Source organism: Bubalus kerabau, chromosome 12 (assembly GCF_029407905.1).
Source record: "Bubalus kerabau isolate K-KA32 ecotype Philippines breed swamp buffalo chromosome 12, PCC_UOA_SB_1v2, whole genome shotgun sequence".
In the NCBI taxonomy this organism is placed as follows: Eukaryota; Metazoa; Chordata; class Mammalia; order Artiodactyla; family Bovidae; genus Bubalus; species Bubalus kerabau.
In genome coordinates, this window is record NC_073635.1 from 3559645 (window position 1) to 3586324 (window position 26680).

Here is a 26680-nt window from a genome sequence, read left to right on the forward strand (position 1 = left end):
AGCTGTATTAGAACACAAGCATACCCACCTGTTCACATGCCATCCATGTCACTTTTCACACTGTGGTGGCGGAGTTGAATTGTTGCCACAGAGACACCTCAGCTCACAAAGCTTAACATCCTTGCCATTTGGCCACTTAGGAAATTTGGCTGATTCCTGTCCTAGACATATCCTTATATTAAAACCAAACTTTGTAATTTGCCACTTTCCAAACACTAAGCCCTGAACTTCCCATTTATATATTCCTCACTCTCCTGGAAGGTTTTTCCTGCCCCAATACTACCATCTCTTCAAAATTTTCCATAAATGTTACCAATGGAATAAACCTTTTATCCAGTTGCTCTTGAATTGCTTGACCATTGAATCACTTGTTTGGCAAATGTCTTTACTGAGCATCTATCATCCGGGTTCTGTGATAGGCCATGCGGGCCTTGTGGAAATAATGGCCCTGATAAACTCACTACTGAATAGAAGAATCACATCGAACAATCACACATCTAGGCATGTGATGGCATATTCATAAGTGGTATAAAGAAACATCAAGGTGCTAGAAGAGAATATGACAGGAAACCCAACTTCAATGAAAGAATCAAGAGAGGCTGAGAACTAAATGGTGAAAAAACAGGGGTTAAAAGGGTTCCAGGCTCCAGGAGTCCCAGGGAGGTGACCCTGGGGCAGAACAGAGCTTGACAAGGTTGAGGGACTGACGTGGACTCAAGTGACTGGTGCCTTCTCAGAGAGCAAGGGAGAATGTGCAGACTGCAAGGCTGAGAGGCAGGCAGAGCCCAGTCTGGAGGAGCTTTGGAGACCATACTAGGAGTTTGATGTTTTTTTCATGAAAAATCACTTGTATAGTTTTGAGCCCGAGAGAATATGCTCTGATTAAAACAGAACAAAACAAAATAACAAAAAAACCTTGTTTTGGCTTCTGTGTGGAGAATAGTTTGGAGAGGATGGAAATGTACCCTCTCTGTCCTCTAACTCCTAGCACACTTTGTTAACCCTCCTTTATGACCTCCGTCACCCTTCCCCTTGTCTAGTCATTACTTTTGTGAGACCCCTAGATGCTCACATTCTGCGGATCCTGGATTCTTTCATCCACCTTTGAATCTTCTGTACCATCCACCACTGTGCAATGCATAGGCATGTAATAACTGATGAATTAAGTTGAATTAGTTATCCAGATTGCCCTGAAGTTACAAACTTCCATATTTCTCTGACCCAACATTTTTAGGCTCAGCTTTATTCATTCAATCTTTCCTGGTGGCTCAGAGGTTAAAGCGTCTGCCTCCAATGCAGGAGACCTGGGTTCGATCCCTGGGTTGGGAAGATCCCTTAGAGAAGGAAATGGCAACCCACTCCAGTATTCTTGCCTAGAGAATCCCATGGACAGAGGAGCCTGGTAGGCTACAGTCCACAGGGTCCCAAAGAGTCAGACATGACTGAGTGACTTCACTTTCACTTTATTTATTAATCTCATTGGAAAGGAACTGAATTTCCCTTGGGTATCTCCAGAAGCAGGACAAGAGGGGGGAGTTATAGAGAGCAGATTTGGGCATGGTATTGGCATGTTACAAGGGCTATCTTGTAATAGATGGCCCATAAAGGGCTATCTTTATGAGGTTAGCAAGGATGGAATCAGCTCCCTTGTGACGGAAGGAATTGCTAATCATTCCTGGTTTGTGCCATGATGGCCAAAGACACTGTGGATGATGTCATGGGTTGAATGGCAGCTCCCAGGAGATCTGTCCACATCCTAATATCAAGAACCTATGGGAAACAACATCTTACTTGGAAAAGGGTCTCTGCAGATATAAACAAACTGAGATCATGCTGGATTATTTAGGTGTGCCTTAAAGCCAATGAGAACTGTCCTTGTATAATACAAAAAGTTCAGTTCAGGTCAGTTCAGTTGGTCAGTTGCAACCCCATGGACTGCAGCACGTCAGGCTTCCCTGTCCAACACTCCCAGAGTCCATTGAGTAGGCGATGCCATCCAACCATCTCATCCTCTGTCATCTCCTTCTCTTCCTGCCTTCAATCTTTCCCGCATCAGGGTCTTTTCCAGTGAGTCAGTTCTTCGCATCAGGTGTCCAAAGTATTGGAGTTTCAGCTTTGACATCAAAAAGTAAGAAGATGCAAACCCAGCGGACAAGGCCATGTGGAGATGGAGGCCAAGACTGGAGTGACGCTGTCACAAAGCAAGGAGTGTCTGAAGCCACCAGACACTGGAGGAGGCAGAACAGATCCTCCCACAGAGCCTTTGGAGGCAGTGTGGCCCAGCTGACATCTTTATTTCAAACTTCTGTCTCCAGAACTGAGAGAATGAATTTCTGTGGTCTTAAGTTCCTGGAAATTTGTTACAGCAGCAATAGGAAACTAATACTGATGGGGTTCCCCTATGGTGAAATCTATTTCCCTAGATCCATGGTTTTCAAGCAACTTTTTCAAGGTTTAGAGCCTTCAGTTCAGCTGGGACATTACTGGGAAAGCAGGTGGTAAACATATAGAAATTCCCCTGCTGTAACTGAAGAAAATGGCCAGAGTCCTGCCTACTTGCCATTCCTCCACTCTCCAGAGGTCTGTCAGCAGCTAGATGATTTGCAAGGCCCTGTGCAACTCAATAGGCTGATATTTTAGATGACAAAGGAAGACAGAAGTCTAGGAAACATGGGTGAGTTAGGTTGGGGATGCCCAGAAGCCAACCTTGAGGTTACTGGGGAGGTTATTCCAGGGGCCCCCCAACAAGGAGTGGGGAAAGGAGATGGGAAACTGAAGGGTACATTAGAGGGCAGGTCACTTCTGTGGGCAGTTGGGTTGTATCCTGTAAGGGCCTCTGGAAGGTGGTACATTCTCCCTGAGAGGCTCCAAAGGTGGAACTCTGATTCACTCCACTCAGTTCGCAGCTGGTTAGGGCTGTGCCAGGGATGGTCACTCCCCAGCACCTCTGACCCATTCCCTTCTCCCGCTGAGCATGCATGTGGCCAGCAGGAACTCTTGGACAGAGCCCCAGTGCTGGCGTCATGGAGCCACTGGCACAGACTGGGATGGTGCAAATGAGAGGAGATGGCAGGCTCGGCCGGCAGGTCTGTGAGACAGTCCACTCCAGGAGGGAACCAGCGAACAAGCTGCTCATCTCCCTGTGGGTAATCCTAATCCCGGGATGGAAACTGTGCTCCAAAATTAGCTTCTGAAAAGAACCTAAGAGTGGATAAATGTAGATGTATAACTCATTCACTTTGCTGTGCACTTGAAACTAACACATTGTAAATCAACTATACTCCAATAAAAATTAAAAAAATAAAATGTGCTCTTGTGCAGCTAGTCAATCAACTATTTGTATAAATAACTCACAGAACAATTGAGCATTTGCAACATAGATACTGGCACATAGAGCATATGGGCAAAGGAAGAAAAGGAATAGAAAATGTTAATTGTCCAAATGAATTGACTATCTTTGTCTTAAATAAGTTCTCAGGAAGAAGGACTAGGGACAATGTCCTGATATTTTTATTAAAGGGTGTTGAGGATTAAACGTCCTTAAACTAAACAAGATACGTCAGGTGTACCAGGTTTGTTGGTGGAACACCAAAGAAAGACACAAATAGCAAATGATGCTGAGTACATCACTATTTGTGGTTGGCAGAGTCACAGGATATCAGAGGGAGCAATTGTTGTTGCTATTGTTCACTCACCAAGTCGTGTCCAACTCTTCATGACCCCATGAACTGCAGCACTCCAGGCTTCCCTGTCCCTCACCATTTCCCAGAGTTTGCTCAAACTCATGTCCATTGCGGAAAAGGCAGTGGCAACACACTCCAGTACTCTTGCCTGGAAAATCCCATGGACGGAGGAGCCTGGTAGGCTGCAGTCCATGGGGTCGTGAAGAGTCAGAGACGACTAGCAACTTCATTTTCACTTTCACTTTCATGCATTGGAGAAGGAAATGACAACCCACTCCAGTGTTCTTGCCTGGAGAATCCCAGGGTCGGGGGAGCCTGGTGGCCTGCCGTCTATGGGGTCACACAGAGTTGGACACGACTGAAGCGACTTAGCAGCAACAGCAGCAGAAGCAGCATGTCCATTGTGTTGTTGATGCCATCCAACCATCTCATTCTCTGTTGTCCCCTTCTCCTCCTGATCTCAATCTTTCCCAGCATCAGGGTCATTTCCGATGAGTCAGCTCTTCACATCAGGTGGCCAAAGTATTAGAGCTTCAGCTTCAGCATCAGTCCTTCCAATGAATATTCAGAGTTGATTTCTTTTAAGATTGACTGTTTGGATCTCCTTGCTGTCCAAGGGACTCTCAAGAGTCTTCTCCAACACCGCAGTTCACAAGCATCAATTCTTTGGTGCTCAGCGTTTTTTATGGTCCAACTCTCACATCCATACATGACTACTGGAAAGACCGTAGCTTTGACTATACAGAACTTCATTAGCAGTGAAGGAGCTGTGTGGTGGTTCAAAGCAGGTAGGAAAGTCCTGTCAGCCCTGAATGGAATCCAAGCTCCACCACTCACTAGTAGTTTGACCTAAGTGGACAACTTTTCCTCTTGTGTAACAATAGGGTTAGTCTAGTTCTAGTGAGGCTGAAGGAGTAACATGATGAGATTCATGCCTGCACATAGCTTAAGGGCTTCCCTCATAACTCAGCTGGTAAAGAATCTGCCTGCAATTCAAAAGACCTGGGTTCGATCCCTGGGTTGGGGAGATCCCTGGAGGAGGGCGTGGCAACCCACTCCAGTATTCTTGCCTGGAAAATCCCATAGACAGAGGAGCCTGGTGGGCTATAGTCCATGGGGTCACAAAGAGTTGGACATGACTGAGTGACTAAGTCCAGCACCACAGGGCTTAAAAAGTCACTTTCTCAGTCTGTTGTTCGTAAGATGCTCAAGCCTTTGTTTCTGTCTCTCAGGGACACATGGCCATGGGAATGAGCAGGGAGAAGGGGATTTGGGCCCTCCCACTTCTTCAAGGGCACAGGGCAGAGCTAGAGATTTTAAGTCACTCTAGTTTTCTCTCGAGATGCTCAAGACTGGGGATCTTGAGAGTTAGTTGACAGCATGCCAAGCAGTGGCTTATGAGCCAGGCTGAAATCTAAGTCTGCAGAAAAAGAGGAGTGACCTCTGTGCCCGGAGCTTCCTGAGCGCCCGTGACTTCCTGAAAGTGCTGTCTCCTGGTCTGTGGGAGACCAGTGCTCCCGGCTGCAGGGCCGCCGTGGGAGCATCCAGCCCCGCCGGTCCTGCTCCAGCTCTCCAGACCCTGTCCTCATCAGCTTTTCCTCGAGCATCCACGTTCCCACTCACTTTGCAAAATGCCCCTGCTCTGAACCCTCCCACCCCAAGCTACTGACTGTTCATGAATATTTTAAGCAGATATAGTGGAATTAACAAAAATATCTATCTCTAGGACTTTTTCCTTGAGGAACCTGAAGATAAAATTTGAGCAATGCCGGAGTCCTCCTGGAGCTGCGTGTGTACCTGCAGAAAGGCAGATTAGCGAGAGGACTGTCTTCTGATGAACGGCGCGAGTCATCTTCGGGCTAAGAGCCTGGAGTTTCGATGCCAGCTGTGCTGCCAACCCGCCGGCGGGCCCAGGCAAACTGCCAACACTCGCTGTGCCTCAGTTTTCCCATATGCAAAGAGGAGATAAAAATATACCTCCCCAGTGGGGATGTCCTGAGGATTAACGGAACAGTATCAGGACAGCACTTTGTGGTGTTTTATACGCCAAAAGGTATTACCATTATAAAAATGCACAATGTGAGACTCTATTTTTTACTTTGTGACTTTGATGGCATGAACAAACTTCACCCTCCAGCTTTTTAATATGATTATAAGCCCTTTACAAGAATACAGCTTTCACACTGCACAGCAGGATACATAATATTTCTTATAAATTTAATTTAGAAAACGGCAGGAAAATAATGTTGAGGATTTTCCCTAACCCTACTAAAGCAAGGCAATTCCATTAATACTGCCACTCCGTCTCTAACTCCACACATGGCACTTTAAGATGACAGTCTTCTAGGATCCCTGCCATTCTTTGGAACAATAAAGGTAAACTTGAGATATGGGACACGTTTTGTCTCTGAATTTGTTTTCCTAAAGCTGCGCAGTTGGATCTCTAACAACACCCTTCGTGTTTAGCTCTTCTTTTGAAGTAGCGGGCTGAAAAGTTCTAAGGTAAGTTTCACATTGACTTCCAATAATGGATGCTCTTCCCTTAGCTGCCCACGCAGGGCTTCTGAATGAATGCCTGCAGCCACGGAGGAGCTGGTTTACACGCCACATGCCAAAAGAGAGAGTGGAATTGGGAAGCTTTTAGCTTTTGGTTAAAGATGAGCAGGTGCTTGCCTCAGAGACTGAAAAATGATTCACTACTTTGGACAAATTATCCCTGGTGAGAGGGCATCTGGATCTCCCTCTTGGGAGGGACGTGCACTAGTCTTCTGTGGCTGCTGTAACAGGTGGTCACAAACAGAGCAGTTGAAAACAACACACATGTACTATTTTACACATTCTATGGATTTTAAGTTCAGTGTGGGTCTCATGGAGTCACAGTCAAGGCATCCACAGGACTGTGTTCCTTCTCACGGCTCCAGGGGAGAATCCAGTGCAGACTCTTCCTGCCTCTGTGGTCTCCTCCTTCCATCTGCAAAAGCAGCCATAAGAGTGAAGTCAGTCTTTTTTGTTGTCGTTGACTGTGCTGGGTTTTCGTTGGTGTGTGAGCTTTTCTCTGCTTGCAGTGTGTGGGCTTCTCACCAAGGGGGCTTTTCTTGCCGCTAAGCACTGTCTCTAGGCGTCCAGGTGAGAGAGTCATTTCCTAGGCAGGTTGATAAGGAGTCTAGGGGTCCCCAAGGAGAGAGGGGTCTGGAATTCTCAAGGAGGAAGAAAGGACAAACTTTTTTTCCTTCTCTACATTCCTTAGGATTATATAACAATAATGTGTCCTGCCTGAGGACAGTCTCTGGATTAAGGACAGTCTCTGGATTAAAGCTTCTGGCTAATTCTGTTATCCTAAAATGTAAATTATGGGAGTAGACCTGGTCTTTACAAGGATTATATAACAATAATGTATCCTGCCTAAGGACAGTCTTTGGATTCAACCTTCTGTTATCTTAAAATGTTAATTATGGGAGTAGACCTGGTCTTTACAAGGATGTATCTTGCCTGAGGACAGTGTTATCTTAAAATGTAAATTATGGGAGTAGGTCTGATGAGGTCTTTACAACCTCCAGACATTCTTTGGAGTATATAACTGTTGTTAACACTAGCAAGCGGGTACTCTTTCTGCCCCCTTCTGATGCCTATGTCAGAAGCTTTCTCTATCTCCTTTATACTTTAATAAAACTTTATTACACAAAAGCTCTGAGCGATCAAGCTTCGTCTCTGGCCCCGGATTGAATTCTTCTCCTCCGGGGGCCAAGAATCCCGGTGTATTCGCGTGATTCAACAACAACCTTTCACAGGCTTCAGAAGTTGTGGCTCGTAGCTCAGTATTTGTGGTTGGGCTCTAGAGCACAGGCTCAATAATTGTGGACCATGGGCTTACTTGCTCCTTGGAATGGGGGATCTTTCTGGTCCAGGGATTGAACCTGTGTCTCCTGCATTGGTGGGCAGATTCTTTACCACTGAGCCACCAGGGAAGCCCATGTCCTTCTGCAGTCATCACTCTGACCTCCTCTTCTGTGTCCCTCTCCTAATTTTGAAGACTTTTATGACTGCGTTTGGCTACCCAGATACTCCAGAATAATCTTGCCCATCTCCCAGTCGGCTGATTGGGACCCTAACTTTCCATCTGTAATTCTCCTTTACCATGTGATTTAACATATTCAAAGTTTCGGGGGAATAGGACATGGATGTGTTGAGTGGTGGGAGCCTTCTTCTGCCTACCACAGGATCCAAGTATCTTCCCAGCTGTTGTTACAATGGGTGGGCCTCACAGACTCCAGGGATGGTGCCCTGGAATGCTGTTCCTGGGGTCAGAAGGGGTGTGGGACCACTGAGCTTCCTCCCTGCTCGAGGCTCTCCTTCCATGAGCAAGGCCCTCTTTCTTTTCAGGCCTTGTTCCCCAAGTCCAAGTTTCACTCTCCTCATTGGTGAGCAGTTCATCAAGTCCAGGTCAGGGCTGACACAGGCCTCTCATGGAGACAATTGGTATCACCTTATAAGTGATCTGCATACATTTTGAACATTCTCAACACTGACCGCTAAACTCAGTCCTCATTCTATTACTACACCTCTGTCCTCCATTTGTTGAAACACCAACTGGTTTATGTTTTCGTGTCCCTGACTGAAGCCAAATCCATCCATGGTTGAACTCACCAGGACACCCACTATGCACAGGCACCCAGCACCCTCATGCCTCTTGAGACATGCAGAATGCCTTCTTGGTGCCCATTATCATCCATATCCCCTTATTTTTGTGCGGAATTTGTCCTAGGGCAGACTCCTGGGTTAGAAGCAATTGATTAATTACCCAGGAATTTCTTATCCTTGGAAAGCAACCCTGCGGAGCAAAGGAAAGGAGTCGGGGAGGTTCCCACACCCTAACACTCCACAAGAAGAGGCCTTTGGTCTCCAGGGCCCTCAAATCCTTTCATAGACAGCATCTGTTTCAGCCACAGCTTGTCCCACGTGGAGGCAAGCGCAGCCCAGGCATCCCTTCGGTGAGATTCTACAGTATTCAAGGAGGGGAGTGAGGTAGACTGACTGGCAACCAGAGATTAATTGGGTCTGTGTGGGTAAGTGGTTGATGGAACAAGGTCAACTTCTGCTCTGCATCGGCTTGAAAGAGGATGTGGGGATTGGAGTCGGGAGGCTGTGAAGGGCGGCCTCGGGGTCAGAATGACAGCAGCTCGGGGAAGGCCCTGGGCTGTGAAGTAAGCCAATCACAAGTGTAAATGGCCTGGGGGCGCTGATGGTGTGTGGCAGAGACCTTCGTGCTGTTAGACTGACATTCAAATGACTCAAGTATCACTGCCTCGGCAGCCTGATCTGCACTAAGGGAGAGTGAACTCAGATCATCAACCAAGTTTATCGTTTACTAAACAGAGTGTTAAAAGGTTTCTGGGCCCCGGAGGTTTGAAGCCTCTGTGATAATGCCGCAATAAGGTATAGTTAAAGCAACTCATGGGTGGGCCCGTTTAAAATATTTATCTCTAAATGAGCCTATTAAGTTTCTAAAAATGTTAAATCTATAACATATAGACCTTTCCCCCAAAGACAGATGAAAAGAAAAACACATCAAATGCCTCGGCGGGCATCACTCCTGACCCATTTGAAGCGCGGAACTGTAAAACAGCCCTGGTGATTTCTTATTCTATGTGGCTATCCATCTTCAACAGGAGGTGGGAGGGAGGGGGAAGATAAATAAGACATTTGCAGCAATGGAAGAGTTACCCTGTGGAAGAGTATCACAGTGGGGAGTCCACGTGCACAGCGGGGAGTCCACGTGCACAGCGGGGCGGCCTCCGGGGCAGCCGGGGGGCCACTACCCTGGGGCCGGCCCAGCACAGCCTTAGAGGCCACGCCCCTCTGAGTCTGGTGTTACCCAGAGAGGACTCCAGCTAACCAAACGCAAGAGTCTAAATGTAGACAGGGTATTATCTTATTAATATTCATCAGGAAATATGCTTTAACTGGCAGCCAGAATACTAATGCAGAGAAGGCTATGGCACCCCACTCCAGTACTCTTGCCTGGAAAATCCCATGGATGGAGGAACCTGGTAGGCTGCAGTCCATGGGGTCGCTAAGAGTCGGACACGACTGAGCGACTTCACTTTCACTTTTCACTTTCATGCATTGGAGAAGGAAATGGCAACCCATTCCAGTGTTCTTGCCTGGAGAATCCCAGGGACGGGGGAGCCTGGTGGGCTGCTGTCTCTGGGGTTGCACAGAGTCGGACACGACTGAAGTGACTTAGCAGCAGGATACTAATGAGTCAGGTATGTAGGAGGTCGAGTTAGTAATGAACAAGCTGCTGACTTGCAGAGAATCACATCAAAAGAGGTGCAGACTATGGGCTGTAGGTAGTGCATCCCAGTCATGGGGTAACTTGCTAGAATGTCCACGGCTATAACGTGGCGCACCTCATTATGTCACATTAAAACTAATACTTATTTAGCATCCTGACCTAATAGGCAGAGACCTAAACAGTTCATATGCTCACAGGTTTTATTCCTACTTTACAGGAAAGGAACTTGTGGCTTAGAATTGGTAACTTGTACTAGATCTCATGAGCTACAGAGTGATGGATCTGAGGTTAAAGCCAGGTCTGTCTGCCTCCAGACCCAGGCCGGTAGCCACCATTATATACTTCCTCTGAATTCGCCACAGTGTTCCAACCGCAGATTGACTGCTCCTTCCTGACAGTGCTAGAAAAACACTGCCAAACCCTTGCTTTCTGACTCCCCTTTGTTTAAACTGCCACATTGACCATTCCTTGCTGTTAACATAATTTTTCTTCTGTCTCCTCTCTTCTAATTCATGCATTCTGTCGGCAGCCACAGTGATCTTTCTAAAGCACAAATCTGATCCTGTCACTTCCCCTGCTCCAACCTTAATTGGGTTCCATAGAATCAAACACAAATGCCTTTGCCTGGATTTCAGGCGTCTTGATGATCTGCCCACTGCTCATTGCCCCTTCTTCACCTTCCCCACCCTCTTCCACACCCCGCTTTATTCTCCTGCTGTATTTAAACTGCTTTCTGTCCTTGGAGTCTCAGTTACTTTCTCTCACTGTCTCTAGCTCTCACTCTTCTTCCTGCTTTGTTGGCCTCTCTCCGAATCTTTCCATCTCTAGGTCTCTCCTCCCTGCCCCTCTTCCTCCAGTTCCTCATTCTTCCCTCCTTTTCCAGCTGACATCATTCATCCTTTTATTCCACAAACATTTATTGCACTGGATACATTTTCAGGCACTGTTTTAGGCACAACAGTGAAACATGATAGAAAAACAGGAGCTATAATTTTAATGGTGGAAGACAAACAAGATCATGTAAGCCCATAATAAGGGGACCCTCCAAGTATGATAAGTGCTATGTGGAGAATTAAACTGGAGGTGGTATGGTGGTCAAGGAAGAGCTAGCAAGGAAGACAACTGGGGCTGTGACTCTGTGGTGTGATCTGGGTGATAAGGGGACCGAGCTGCCATGTCACATTTAGGAGGACCAGCCTGTACACAGGCTCAAAGTTGGGAAGGAAGTGGGTGACTCTGGGGCACAGAAAGTCCACAGTGGCTTGGAGTGGGCCACAACGGTAGGAGCGGAGCCTGGAGAGAAAAACAGGGGCTAGAGCGTATGTGATTTTATCATCCCCCAAAAGGAGTTTGAATTCTATTCCATTAAAGGGAAGTGACTTTACACTGATAAGTAGTATAATCTGGTTTCCTTTAAAAAAAAAATTGAGATATAATTGATATATAACCAATTTCCATTTTAAAAAGTTTGGCTGCTGAGCTGCAACTGGAAGGTGTGTGCGTTGGGTTTGGGAGGGAAGCATACAGCAAGGGCGATTAGTTAGGACTCCACCAAAGTCCACACAAGAGACGATGGAGCTGGACAAGAGCAGGGACCATGGCGATTGTGAGGCAGAGGTACATTCAGAGTATTTTGGAGCTGGCCAAGTTTGTTTCTGAATTGTGTTGGGAGTGAGAGGTCAGGGAAGGTTTGTGGTTGAAGGAAAGAGATGAATCGAGGATGACCTCTACAATTTGGTGAAGGCAAATGAACGGATGTGATGATATATTTACAGCTGGGAAAGCTGAGAGACACTGATAAATAAGTGCTGTAATCTCTATGAGGGCACAGAAAGTACGTGAACAATAAATATATGATATATGAGTAAGTGAACTCAATGAATTACTCCAGCTTCTTCCATTTACTGTATTTGGGTTAGATAATATCTCCGACTCAACACAAGTGTGATTGTGTATTGGTTAGGTGTTGTAACATCTTGGCCATGTACAGGTTATTTCTTGAGATCAGTCATTTCTTCATCTAACTCATCTCCTGGATTTTGTTTCTGGTTTACTTTAGCAGTCCTGAGGGTCCTGGGCAGGGCAGGAGCCAAGCTTTATCTGTTTCACTACCAGCCCCTAGTGCAGTATCTATTAAATGAATAAGTTGAGCAATGAACACAGGGTTCACCTTTATCAAACATTTTATAGCAATCTGGGCCTTGGGTTGCTGATCAGTCATCTCCCAAATCTGAGATTTTTATGATAGAGACGGTTGGGTGACATGACAAAAGAGCTTACAGAAGGACATTGTTTAAAGGAGAGCTCTATTTACAACAACATAAAATGAAGTTTCAGACATTCCTATGACTCTATCATGTCTTTTCCTATGGGAAAATCACTTGGAAGCTCTTCATACTGAGGAGGCTCCTGGGAACAAGGTGATATTCTGAGTGTCCCAAGCTTAGATTTCCAAACTGATTTCAAGTAGCTCGTCTCCTGTGATACAAAACAGAGCATCAGATTATTTCCTACTTTCCACCTGCCTTCTTTAGGGAGACCTTGATGTGAGGATTAACTGAGAGATGAGTGTGAACAGCTTTGCCTTAGTAAGTGCTGGGTGTTACATTATACCACCCATTTGAGCAATATCTGTATTTATCCAATGAAAGCTGCCTTCTAATAATAAGTATTCAATTATCCTGTAATACCAGGGCTCAGGTCATTTTGGTTACAAGTTCAAAGGTTGAATAAATACACCAAACAGCCCAATACTAAGTCAAAGGTTTGGAGTCTAGACTAGCTTTCAATAATAAGGTTCAAGAGAGGCTTGTTTATTAAACCATCACCTATTGAGATCCACTGTGGTGATAAAGTACACGGCAAAGCCCCAATAAACACTAGGACGCAGAGTCAGCACTCTAAGGGTCTAACAAAAGTTTAAGTTCCTTCCAAGAGTAATTATATGTTTTTAACAGAAAGGAGTGATGAGTAAAGATTCTGGTCTTAACAAAAATTTCCCCAGGAGCAGTGACAGCTAAAAGATCACATGGATAAAGCCATCAGATTACAGCTAGTACTTCAGATTCATCTATTATTTCTGCAGTTTTTGTTTTTTTTTTTCCCCTGGCAAAAGGACAGGAAGCTCTGAGTTATAGGATGTATATGAAAACAGACTAACCAAGAGACTGGGACCTTTTTTTTTTCAGCAGAGGGAGTGAATAACAAAAAGAAGCAGGAGTTTTCTTGTTTTCCATACAGGAAAACAAACAAACTCCTTCACTGTGTATGTCTTGATGGTATTGTCTTCCAACAAACCCCCAAACACAGATAAAGTGCTTCAAGTGCCAGTTTGAATTTGGCAGGCAGGTTGAGCTGCAAATGATCTAATTTATCTCAATTCAAATCAGCTTAGCAGATTTGGAAGATACTACATGAAAATAGGTAACATGGGAGTTGCAAACACATGAATTTTAAGGTCTTTAAGCAGAAGTGACTTCCTAGGACTAACTGCTTCCTGTTATCCTTCCAGTAATCAGTACACACAGAAACCTGGGAGACAGGACAGGCTACTGGGTAGCTTGCCTATTTAAATGCTTGGCTCAAAAATAAGAATTACAAGCCACCTGCCTCCTTTTCAGAAGGAAACAAACTTTCAAAAGGCAACAATCTAGCTGAAATCCTAGGAAGACCTGGGAGTACAAAGAGAGGCCGCAGTGGGAGAACACAGTAATTATTCAATAATTATTGGCAGTGAATAAAATACATGAAATGCAGGTGTAAATTATAAGGCGAGAATGCCGTCATATTCTAACGGCAGTGCCTCCTCTGCCCAGAAAAGAGCACCCCTGTGGATGCCTTTTCCAAACCCTTTACTTTGCTAAGGGGAGCTTTAGAAAGGGTGGCAGACCGGGGCTTTATAGAAGGCACAGCACGTTTAGTAAGAGGACTGGGGCTCAGATCACCGAAAAATTCTGGAACTTCACCTTCCCTTTTTCTGAGTTTGGTGACTTTAGTATAAAACATAAGCAGTAAATGGGATGTTTCCTTAACCTGAGAACAATGAGGGAAAACAGCAACACCAAAGAAAACTGAACCAAAAAATGAGGCTTTCAGGCATGGGCAAATTGGCTGTTATTTTTATGGCAATTAGGGCCACAGAAAACAAGCGATTAGTGTTACAGAACGCCTTACACTGGTATACTGCTCTGTGTGTGTGTGTGTGTGTGTGTGTGTGTGTGTCTGTGTCCGACTCTTTGCAAGCCAATGGACTGCAGCCCTCCAGGCTCCTCTGTCCATGGAATTCTCCAGGCAAGAATACTGGAGTGGGTTGCCATTCCCTTCTCCAGGGGATCTTCCCAACCCAGGGATTGATCTCAGGTCTCCTGCACTGCAGGATGATTCTTTACCGTCTGAGCCACCAGGGAAGCCCAGTATATTGCTTTATGGTTTACAAAGTGCTTTTGTATCCATTTCCCATGGCTCTCACAGAAACCTTGTTTTAGGTAGGAATTATTAAATGAAGCAAGGGGTATGCAAAGCATCTGGCATATGCTTAGCATGCAGTTGGCACTTGCAAGTCAGAATACTAGCGGGCAGAGAGGTTAAGTGAGGATCCCCAGGTCACGTCTTCTGTTTGTATCTAAACCATCTCAAATTCAGGTCTTCAGATTCTCTGCACAAACCACATTTCCACGACCTCATACTGATTTTCTGGGTTCTCAGGGCCCAAAAAGAAACAACCTAAAAGCATCCACTTATGCAAGAGTTTCCATTAGCTTCTCCACAGAAGACGTTAATTGGTAGTAATGTTAAACGATTTCATTTCTTTGTCGTCTTCTAGAGGTGATGATGATGGGCAGAAAAATGAGCCATCCAAAGGAGAGAGGGAATTTCAACCCTTAACTCATTAATCAGTGCTGCTCTAGGAAAAATTGCAGGAGATTCAAGACTTTTTTCATGCACTCATTCCTGGGTTACACAACCTCAAGCAAGAAGTGCATTTATCTGATCAGTGGACACTTCCCATCTTATATTCTTCAGAATCTTGGTGCCCATCCAGCACAAAATGAGGATGGGATTTAGAAAACATGGGATTGATCTTATCAGTATATAAAACTGCAAACCTCAGGACTCAGAGGGGATTTCTGAATCTGACTATCTCTGCCTGCCCTAAATGTTCCCAAGGAGATGGCCTTCAATTGGAGCCTGGGTGAGACTTCAATTTATCCTTTACCCAAGGAAGACGCCTTCATTTGTACATCCCGTGCAGAAATCTTGTGAGCTCCAGATCCTAGTCTGATGGGTCGTTTCTACTTTGATGTCTCACAGACACTTCAAAGTCAACATCGCAAGTGGTATTCAACATTCCCTCAAAAATGGCTGTCCTTCATTTCTTGTGCCCTGTAGGATGAGCACACTCTTTACCTGCTGCTAGTCTAGCCGAGACCCAGGAGACGTCAGAGGGTCTGGGTGGGCCACACAGAGGTTAGGTTCCCCAGAGAACCCCAGCCCTCACCCCACTGGTGGGGTTCAGGGCCCTAGAATAACACAGACTGCTCTTGACAATACTATTCTCAGCATCCCTCTCTGACCTCCACCTGCTTTATCCCTGAAGCCACCCAGATAACAGTCCCCAGCACTCAGCCAATGCCACTTCAGGCAGGGGTCGGCTGAATGCCTGCTTTTTCTAATGAAGTTTTACTGGGATGGCCACCCACACGTGTTTGTGAATCTAAGGCTGCAAGGCCAGAGCTGAGTGGTCTTCCTGACAGAGAGCTTATGTTCCACAAAGCTCTGGATCTTTACAGAAAGATGCTGGCCTCTGCCTGGACAGAACATCAGACGGATCCCATGGATGCCCAGAGCATCACCCCCGCCCGGGTCTATGAAGCTCTCTCCAAGTCCAGCTCCTACTCGCTGAGCCTCCACACTTGGCATCTGTGTTCTCTAGAACTCAGTGTTATCAGCAAAATCCCCTAAATCCTAAGCCTCAAAGTGCCTTACGTTTTCTTGTTCCTGTGGATACCTAGCTGTCCCTTGAGGCCAGTCTTTTCCCTTGTGACTATGCAGTCGCTCAGTCATGTCTGACTCTTTGCGACCCCATGGACTGTATAGCCTGCCAGGCTCCTCCATCCATGGGATTCTCCAGCAAGAATGCTGGAGTGGGTTGCCATGCCCTCCTCCAGGGGATCTTCCCAACCCAGGGAGCGAACCCAGGTCTCTTGCATCTCTTGCACTGGCAGGCGATTCTTTTCCACTAGTGGCACCTGGGAAATCCCAGCTTTCGCTGCTGCTGCTGTTGCTAAGTTACTTCAGTCGCTGAGGCCCTCTCAAATAATGGCTGTCTTCCTTCCCAGCACTCCATGGACCATTGGACCTAGAGTGGTGATACTTTTCATTATCACTTCCAGACCATCATTCTTCCTGCCTCCCTGATCCCACACAATGTCTTCAATTATACTATTTGATACCCTCTTTTTATTTTTTTTTATTTATTTTTTTTTCAGTAACAACTATGCATTTAATCACCCTACACATACAACTATGAATCAATTTAATATTTAACATGCATTTTCATTAAGAAGCCCCCTCTTTTTTTTTTTTACCTGTACTGTTTTTAACTGTTAGGTCTGTAACACAGAGGGCTGAGTTGTAGTATTAAGCAGTTGACTTCCTGGGGTCAATGCTGAGACACCAATGACAGGTTTCACCTCTGGCCTCCCTCCAATGGTAACTACTTTAATTTGCTGCGGTGGTAACTTAGCATCTCCTGACTGGGCCTGAGTTGTAACTTTCTGAGCCTGGGGTTGGCTATGGGGTAGTGCTAAAACAATTGGTGAACCAGACTTGCCCAAAGTTGTTAAAATTAACTTCTGTCCATCTGGTTTAAGGGTCTGATTGCCAAGTTTAAGATCAGATGTCTGTGATACTTTGTTTAAAATAATCGGATTGGCTGATATAGTCACAGGAGTCTGAGCAACAAGTTTTTGAAGGCCACTTGGAAAAGCTGGTTTCACTGTGGTATTAGAATCTGCTTTAGTGACTGTGGTGTTCACTGCAACTCGGGTAGTGTGGTTACTGTGCGCTGTGATTGGTTCCGTGGAAATGGGCGTGGCTGCAGAGTCACCAGTAGAATTTATGTTGACAATTTCTTCCAGTTCTGTCTCCATGGGAATTGGGGATGAAACAATAACAACCTCAATACTATCATCATCCACTAAAGTTATACCAGTGTCCATTATCTCCTCTGGAAGCAAACTATTCACCTCAGCTGGCACCACCTCCATGATCGTTCTCCTTCGAGAAAGTTGATCAGGTGCCAGCTCCACCAGCATCTCTCATCATGTAGCTTAATAAACAACGTTGCTTGGCCAAGCTGAGTGCTGGCCCGCTCCCTACCCCGTGCACCTCGGGAACATTATGACATTTGGCCGGTGGGCTTCGCGAGGAAAATGGACAAACACGAAGAAGACACCACAAAGCCGGCGGCGCCGCCGCCTCCTTCTCACGCCGCGCTCCCTCGGCTCCCAGCAGCCGCGGCGGCGGCGGCGCCTCCGAGACACAGACCCGGGTTTGTTCAAAATCACGCGCCCAGCGCCATTCCACCGCCGCATCCCATAATACGCTCGATACCCTCTTTTTAATAATGACTTACCATCTTTCTAATCTTTTGCCTAATTAGTTGAAGGATTTAGGCCCAGAATTACTGGAAGCATCCCTATCACTATTATATTATCCTTTGTGTTTTTATGTATACAGACATCTAGGGATAATTTGTCCAATAGTTTGTCTTTACCTCTGATGAGCTTATCTTCCATTGCACCTTAGTTATCCAAACCCATGGTGTGCTTTGTTACCTGTTACATGTATCTCTTTCAAAATTTCAACTTGAGGCATCCCTCTCTGGTCATGACCTCCTGTTTTTTCATCTCACTCTAATACCTCCATATCAATAATTTTTTTACCCCCTTAGACCTTCTATCTGGGGCTTCTCCAGTGGCTCAGCAGTAAAGAGTCCACCTGTAATGCAGTAGCCACAGGAGACAGGTTTGATCCCTGGGTCAGGAAGATCCCCTGGAGGAGGGCATGGCAACTCACTCCAGTATTCTTGCCTGGAGAATCCCATGGACAGAGGAGCCTGGTGGGCTCTTGTTCATTCAGTCACAAAGAGCTGGACACGACTGAAGTGACTCAGCACAGACCTTCATGCTTGGACTCTACCTCTTTCTGCTGCCCATCACTGTCCTAGGTCCTCAGTTCTCTCCGTTATACAACTTAGATGCCAGACTCCGTATTTATAGTTGTTCCCTTACATCACCCTCAAATCCCTTCTTACCTTCTCTCTCCATTGTGATCACATTGAAAACTCAAATCTTGATCAAATCCAACTTTTCACATTCTTCTTTACTGTTCCCAAGCAGCTGATAATGGATGGAGAAAAAAAAAAAAAAAAAGCATGCACAGAATGCTGCTGGCTTTAAATGAATGTCCTCAAGGGGCTCTCAACATCGCACAGGGAACCCACAACAGTTCCATAGTCAGAGCACCCTCTAACTCTCAAATATTTCACACTTACTTTTCTCCTATAACACCCCCCTTCCAACCCTCCCCCCCACACACACACTCAGCGATGCCCTTGATTCTTATCACAGCAGGGAAGGAGTTGCGGGGCACTGGTCTCCCTACCTCTGTCTCTTCCCTCTGGCTTCACCTTCCCCACTTTAAGAATGGTCTCTGCCCCCATAGTGCGTTAACCCTCCACCTGTGCACTGGACCCCATGGCCTTCTTGCGGAGCCAAGGACCTTGCCTCTACTTTTAACCCCTTCTCTTCCCCGTTATCCACTTCTCCTCTTTTCTAGACTATTCCCACAGGCACATAGACTTGCCGGTATATCTCCAATGTGAAAAACTGAATCAAAACAAAAGCAACAAAACACCTCCCTTGACCACACATTGCCCTTCAGTCCCTTTTTTCTGTTCCTCTTTGGAAGAAAATTCCTTAAGAATTTCTTTACACAGCATCAACGAAAACCTTCAAAACTGCAAATCAAATTATGCCACACTTAGCCGGTTAGTCCTCCAGAGTTTTCCCCACACACTGGAAATAAATTCCTAAGTGCTAACCACACTTTAAGAACCTTATATAATCAGACCCCCAACCTGACCTCTCCTCTTATTCCTTTTCTCCACAGTCGTACTCTCTGTCTGCTTACCCTGCTTTATCGTTTTCATAGAAGTCAGAACTTGAATGTGGCTGGATGAATGTGCCTGTGTACTAAGTCCCTGCAGTCGTGTCTGACTCTTGGCGACTCCATGAATTGTGACTCGCCAGGCAAGAATACTGGAGTGGGTTGCAATTTTTTCCTCCAGGGGATCTTTCCCCACCCAAGGATCGAACCCATGTCATTTACGCCTCCTACATTGGCAGGTGGTTTTTTTTTTTTTTTTATTTTTAAGACTAGCGCCACCTGGGAAGCCCTAGTTGGATGAATAACGGTCCCCAAAGATATCCCATCCTATCCTCAGATCCTGTCAATATGTTTGTCCTTTTGCATAGCAGAAGGGACTTTGCAGATGTGATCAAGTCAAACGTGTTGAGTTGAGGAGATGATGCTGGATTATCTGGGTGGGGCAGGAACCCTTACATGAGGGAGGCAGGGGGATCAGGGTCAGGGAGGACCACAGACAAAGAAGGTGGAGGTCAGAGTGAGGCTGGGGCAGGATGGGGGCTGTGAGCCAGCCATGCCGGGGCCTTGAGAGTTAGAGACACTGAGAAAATGGAGTCTCCAAATGCAGTCTTGTTGGTACCTTGATTTCAGCTGGTAAGATCCATTTTCAGACTTCTGAACTCCAAAATCATAAGGTAATGAATCTGTGGCATTTTAAGCCACTATGTTTATGATATTTTTTTACAGCAGCAATAGGTAGCTCTATACTGATCTTATGTAGTTTCTTTACCTGTTTACTATCTGTCTTCCCTAGGGCAATGCAAGTCCCATGAATTGAGGGGTCCACCTTCTCTTTTTCAGTGCGATATCCCCAGCAGTCAGATGATGGATATTTGTTGAACTAACAAATGTGTACCTGACTGTAGAACAATGAACGAGTCACTGCATCTCTGGCTCGAGCATGTCCCTCATGCTTCCTGCTGCCACGTGGCACAAAGATCACAAGAGACAGCCCTGGTTATTCCTTTGACCCTCGTATGTCTGATTTCCATACAGGGTCCAACTGCATCGAAGAACAAGTCCTGAATTCTCTCCAGCACCCAGATACTCTGTCTATGGATCACCATCAGAGTGTTAAATTAAAGAGCTCGTTTTACTTTCTGGAAATTTGTCCATTTCTCCTGTATGCTGCCTGATATATGAGAAGACGGATTTAATAGAAAGGGCATTAACTACAAATTGAATCCTAAATTCATTTAAACCCATTTGCTTTTCTTCCTCATTAGAATATAAGTTCATGAGGGCCCTAATGTCTAATTCACTGCTTTATCCTCAGGGCTCAGAAGTCCTCAGCTTGGTACTTAGTAGGCTGTAAATCAGAATTGAATGAATGAACAAGTTTTCTTTAATGTCTCCGCCTCTCAACCTCAAATCCAAACAGGCTCCAAATCCTGTCAATTATCTTCCCTAGCACTTTTGAATCTGCTCTCTGTCCTGTCTGGCCTCAGTTTGGGGCTCCCACCCTCCCTGCTGGGGTGAATGGAACAGTCCCAGAACTTCTGCGCACCGCTACTAGAAGGTCTGGCTCAGATCCAATCACTCTAACCTCCCAGCTTCAGTGGCTTCCCTGTTGCCTACAGAACAGAGTGCCCCTCTGGGCATGGCATCAGCGACCACCCATATCCTGAACCTGGCCCTGCACACTAGGATCAGCATGTATTCAAGGTCTGGGAATTTAGATCCAAGACTGGCACATCTTCAGGAGTAAGCCTGCTTTCCCCTCCTCTCATTGGCCATCTGCACACACTGTTTAAATTACACACTGGCACATCCACCTCTCCTAAGCTCTTCTAAAGTTCTGAACTTCGCTTTGGTTTTCAGGGAAGAGCTTTATGGGCAAAATGTTGGGAGTGTGTGACTTTCTTCCGATTGGTTGGTGCTGAGGTAACGGTGGGATCCCAGGAATCTCAACCATCAGCCTTCTGGTTCCAGTGGTCTGGGGCTCATTGTGCTCAGCCTGAGGTAGTCACCCTCAGCCAGGGCGGGGAGGGCCTTGCTCCTGTGGAAGGACTCACAGCTCCACATAGACTGTTTCGTTCCTTGAGGAGGTCCCAGGACACGTTTCGGGTTGCTGCACTGTATTTTCCTGCTCACTCCTCCCCTGTTTCTGCACCCTCTCTCGTCCCTGCATAACAACTGTCTGAACCTTCCCTTTGGAGCTCAGGGAAAATCAAGGACCCGGAAGGACGCCTATTTCTTACAAATAAGAAACAGGGACATGGAAAGGATTTGTCCTTGGGAGGGCCCCACAGGGTCCCACTCACTTTCAGGAGTTTCATTTGTCCAACAGAAAAAAAGACCTGTTTGTTCTTGAGGATTAAATTAACCAGAAAGATGCTCCACACGATTGGTATTTAAGGGAGGAAAGTTCAGATGGAGATGCTGACTGGGGAAGCTCATTGCCGAGGCACGCACGCCTGGGTCTCCCTGCACACCGGGATTTCATAGGATCCTGGCCATATTTAAGATAAAAGGAGATACTTTAGACTCATTGGAGGAGGTCGAAGGTCCTAGCTGTAAACAGACATTTTGCTGAAGGAAAGGGGAATTTTGAATGTCACTGAGCATTTCAAGTGCTCACGGGCTGGAAACACCTTTGGAGGTAAAAAAAAAGAGCTTTAGTGCTGCTTTCTTCCCTCAGTGGACTCCAGCTGTTTGTGGTGAGTGCCCACAGGGCACCAGGGCGCCCACAGAGATTATGGGCAGGCTCTGCAGCTCCAGCTGACACCACGGCCAGGAGTTCTCCCCAGAGTTTACCGACTGATCAAGTGCATAATAAATGAAGGAAACCTTTAGCAGGGGTGATATAAAGTCTAAAATACTTCTCTTCAGATTTAATTTTCCAAGTAATAAAAGCTTCTAACATTAACAAAAGTGGTGGAGCTCCTAAATTATTTTTAAAAATCTTTTAAGATTTTTTTGAGTATCTCATTCCAGTGACTAATCAGGAGATGACACCAAAATAGCAAGTGACTTAAATTGTTCCATCAGTATTACAAAGCCAACATTTTATGGATTCAGTCCTTTTGGATTTGATTTCCTAATTAGCTTTTAAAAGAGAAATACAAAGGTTAAAAGCTGCTGCCTTTCTAGAATTGAAGTATTTAAAACTCCACTGCCAACCTGGAAACTTAATTTCAAAGCTAAAGCAATCTGGCCACAGTATCTAAATAAATATCTAATAAAATCTGTTTATAGGTGAAACAAACTAAGACTTATGACAAATCTTGTTATAGATGGTTTCTTCTTAAATTCAATGCTTTGTGGGCGTAAATAGTGTCTTTATAAAGCCTATGCTAAAGGCTTATTTCATACTGTTGCAAGCTATGAAACAAATTTTATGTATATGTCTGATATTCTTCTAGATCAGATGAACAAGTGGAGTTGATTTTTTTTTTTCCTTTTTTCTAGCAATTGTTAGAGAGGCAGAGAAGAGTTGCAAATGGAAAAGGACGAGTTTGGTGACATAATGACTCAAATTCTTTCAGAATCCCATCCATATAGTATGGTTTTGATATTTAGTCTGATACACAAAATTATACATATTTTCACTGGTCAAGTGTGTTCATCCTTTCCTTTGACTTCTTTCATGATTTCATGTATAGAAGTGGAAGTGGTGTGTGTGCAAATCTCTCAGTTGTGTCTGACTCTTTGCAACCCCATGGACTGTACCCTGCCAGGATCCTCTGTCCATGGAATTCTCCAGAATACTGGAGTGGGTAGCCTTTCCCTTCTCCAGGGCATCTTCTCAACCCAGGGATTGAACCCAGGTCTCCTGCATTACAGGTGGATTCTTTACCAGCTGAGCCACAAGGGAAACCCAAGAGTACTGGAGTGGGTAGCCTAACCCTTCTCCAGGGTATCTTCCTGATCCAGGAATCAACCTGGGGGTCTCCTCCATTGCAGGCAGATTCTTTACCAACTGAGCTATACATCTATATTTTTTTCTGTAATTTTGTATACTTACATTTTTATTGAGGTGAAATTCACAAAACTATACATATATTTTATTATATACTTTTAATGTATCATTTATATTTTTGTATATAAATAACCATTTAATTTATAAAATATGTGACTTAGTATAACATGTACAGAGCAAAATTTGCCACTCCGAAATGTGTTCTTTAGGCATGAGGATTAATTTAGGCTGATTATTTTTAAGACCCAAAAGAAGAACTTTTGACCTTCCTTGTCTGCATACATGTGCTCAATTGAGTCCAACTCTTTGTGACCCCACAGGCTGTAGCCCACCAGACTCCTCTATCCATGGGATTTTCCAGGCAAGAATACCTGAGTGGGTTGCTGTTTCTTACTCCAGGCTTCCCTATAACTGCCCAAAAGAATGTAGATTGAGGACTTGCTCCAGGAAGGGCGCTATCACCATAGATAAATATTTTATGAACTAACCAGGTGTGGTAGGCAGCAAGGAACCCAGCAAGGCTTCTTTGTTAAATTTCCTCTCTGTGCCCCACCATCTCTGCACGAAACAGTAGACATTTGTTTACCAAACATTTGGTTTTCCTTCTCCACATGAATTGTTTTCCTCCCCTTGGAAGTCCCAGATCCCTACCCCACAACACCCACTTTTGCTTTTAGTTAAAGGTTGCAATTTCCTACTCCAGGGGATCTTTCCAACCCAGGGATTGAACCCACATCTCTTGTATCACCTGCATTGACAGGTGAATTTTTTACCAGCTGTGCCACCTGGTAAGCCCTAGACACTTTAAGATAGCATTTAAGACGAAGGTTTTGGCCATTTGGGAGAGTTATTCATTTGGGGTCTCTACCATGCATTGCTGTGTTCAGTCAGTCATGTCCAACTCTTTGTGACCCCATGGACTGCACAACACCAGGCTTCCCTGTCCTTCACCATCTCCTGGAGCTTGCTCAGACTCATGTCCATTGACTCAATGATGCCATCCAACCATCTCTTTCTCTGTCGCCCCCTTCTCCTCCTGCCTTCAATCTTTCCCAGCATCAGGGTCTTTTCAAATGAGTTGGCTCTTCACATCAGGTGGCCAAAGGATTGGCGTTTCAGCTTCAGCATCAGTCCTTCCAATGAATATTCAGGGTTGATTTCCATTAGGATTGATTGGTTTAATCTCCTTGCTCTTCAAGGGACTCTCATGAGTTTTCTCCAGCACCACAGTTTGAAAGCATCAATTCTTTGGCACTCAGCCTTCTTATGGTCCAACTCTCACATCCATACATGACTACTGGAAAAACAGCTTTGACTATACGGATCTTTGTTGGCAAAGTGATGTCTCTGTTTTTTAATATTCTGTCTAGGTTTGTCATAGGTTTTCTTCCAAGCAGCAAATGTCTTATACTTTCATGGCTACAGTCGTTGTTTGCAATAATTTTGGAGTACTCTTCACATTCATTCTGGTGTCTCCATATTCCTTGGTAAGGTACCTAGTTATTTTATCTTTATCTTACTTTGTGCATAACATTTCCTCCTAATATTAATTTGGGGGCATTTATCTTGTTAATTTCACTTATTAATTCTAGTTCATTTTCAGTTTATTATCTATTTTCTATATAAACTGCTGTACATAAACTTACATAATTTGTAAGTAACAATAATTTTCCTTCTCTTTTCCAATAAAGTGAAAGTGTAGCTTTTCCAATAGCTATAGCTTTATATCTTTTTGTTGGGTGAGAACTTTCAAGACAGCAGACTTCTTTTTGTTCATTCTTATACTCCCAATGCCTAGAAAAAAATGTGCTTAATATATATTTTTGAATAAAGAAGAGGGATTTTTGTGTAGTAATTATTATAGTGGGCTTCCCAGGTGGGCAGAATCCGCCTGCCAGTGCAGGAGATGTAAGAGACATGGGTTTGATCCATGGCTTGGGAAGATGCCCTGGAGAAGGACTTGGCAACCCACTCCAGTATTCTTGCCTGGAGAATCCCGTGGACAGAGGAGCCTGGTGAGCTACAGTCCATAGGGTTGCAGACATGACTGAAGTGACTTAGCATATATGGGTACAATTATCATAGTAGGCATTCTTGCTTCACTAAATTTTCAGTAGAAAGGCTTACAGTATTTTATTTGGTTTGAAAAGGATATTTATTGTAGGAAAATAGTTTTCTATTCCTAATTTTTAGAAGTCTTAAAATTAAGAATGGGAGTAAATTTTTATCAAATGTGAATGTACTATTATAACATTTCCTAATGATTTTGACTTTTGAAAAGATATAAACGAATTTACTCTTAACAAGTTATGCTTGGTGACCATGAAAATATTATTTTAAGGTAATCTTGAACTTAATTCACTAGTACTGTATTTGGAATTTTCATATAAAGTTTCACAATTAGTTTGAAGGGTGTGAAGTTGAGAGGCTTGCCTCTGGGCTCACTTCCTGCCTCCCTTCCCCTCAGGGTGTGGTCCATGTGTTCCTGGAAGGAATGGAACTGACATCAGAAAGGAAAGGATCAGCATAGGCCCTACGGAAACGGGCCTGGTATTTCACATTGGAAATCAGTCCTCATTTTATTCAAATTCTTGGAAGCCACAGACTGGCATCAGCTGCGATGATGTCTGACAGCTGTTGTTAGGTCAAAGAATTTGCACCAATCCCTCGTTGTCCGCAGATTTTTCTTTCCTTTTCCGTGTTCTTTTCCTTAAAGGAGACTCAAGCTACTATAAAACTTGTGTTTTTTTCCATTTCATGGGATGGTTTTATTGTTGTTTCCTTGAGATAGGTTCAGAACCCTAATTTTCATACACTTTGTTGGGCATTAGGAGTCAAAGTCCATTTATCAGAAGCCAGAATAACTGGTAGTAAGAGGATTAAACAATTCATATTCAGAGCACTCCGTACAGGGTAAGGTGGGAAGAACACTCCTTAGCTAACCGGTACCCATCCCCCTCCTGTGTCCCAGCACCGCAAGCGTGATGCAAGAATGCATAGCACGAATGCACAGTGCAGTTCACCATGCACATTTTTGCTGTCTCAAAGTACAGAAAGTACAGGGCAGGGAAAAATCACTTAGTAACTTTTAAAAAATGCTTCTGCCATCAACAGAGCACTTGTGTCTCCCACACCCCCAATTCCTATGCTGAGATCCTAATGCCCAGTTGGATGGTATTTGGATGTGGGACTTGTTTGAAGTGCTTAAGTTATGAGGTGGAGCCCTCACGAATGGGATTCATACTTTTATGAAAGAGCCGCACAGACTCGTCACTCTCCTTCCACCGTCTGAGGACTAAGATGGTTTCAGACACGATCTGTGACTGACATAGTCAGTGCTCCCTGTGACGTGCACGTTTCAGAACACACATCAAAGACAAACAGAATGATTATTTTGGATAACGTTCCAACTTGAATAATAGAAAATATTATTACCTCCTTACAGATACTGGAAAGTTGATTATAATCTAGGTTAATTTCTATATGAATATAGTAGACATTGTTGTTTACTCGCTAAGTTGTGTCTGACTCTTTTGCAACCCCACGGACTGTAGTCTGCCAGGCTTCTCT

General features: G+C 44.7%; 3 long non-coding RNA genes across 5 annotated transcripts; 2 read left to right on the plus strand and 1 right to left on the minus strand.

The window, feature by feature from the left end:
• Positions 1 to 12267: 12267 nt before the first annotated feature.
• Positions 12268 to 19304, minus strand: LOC129624066 (uncharacterized). Its single transcript, XR_008700720.1, has 3 exons — positions 19174 to 19304; positions 18296 to 18380; positions 12268 to 12456 (listed from the first exon to the last, which is right to left on the minus strand). It is a non-coding gene; the product is annotated as an uncharacterized LOC129624066 (long non-coding RNA).
• Positions 19305 to 19464: 160 nt separating this feature from the next.
• LOC129624272 (uncharacterized) lies at positions 19465 to 20434 on the plus strand. Of its 3 annotated transcripts, none has more exons than XR_008700851.1 (2): positions 19465 to 19823; positions 19943 to 20434. It is a non-coding gene; the product is annotated as an uncharacterized LOC129624272 (long non-coding RNA). The 3 variants fall into 3 exon arrangements; XR_008700850.1 differs by having other exon boundaries at positions 19990 to 20434; XR_008700849.1 differs by having other exon boundaries at positions 20185 to 20434.
• Positions 20435 to 24345: 3911 nt separating this feature from the next.
• Positions 24346 to 25864, plus strand: LOC129624273 (uncharacterized). The gene is made up of 2 exons (XR_008700852.1): positions 24346 to 24597; positions 25578 to 25864. It is a non-coding gene; the product is annotated as an uncharacterized LOC129624273 (long non-coding RNA).
• Positions 25865 to 26680: the final 816 nt, after the last annotated feature.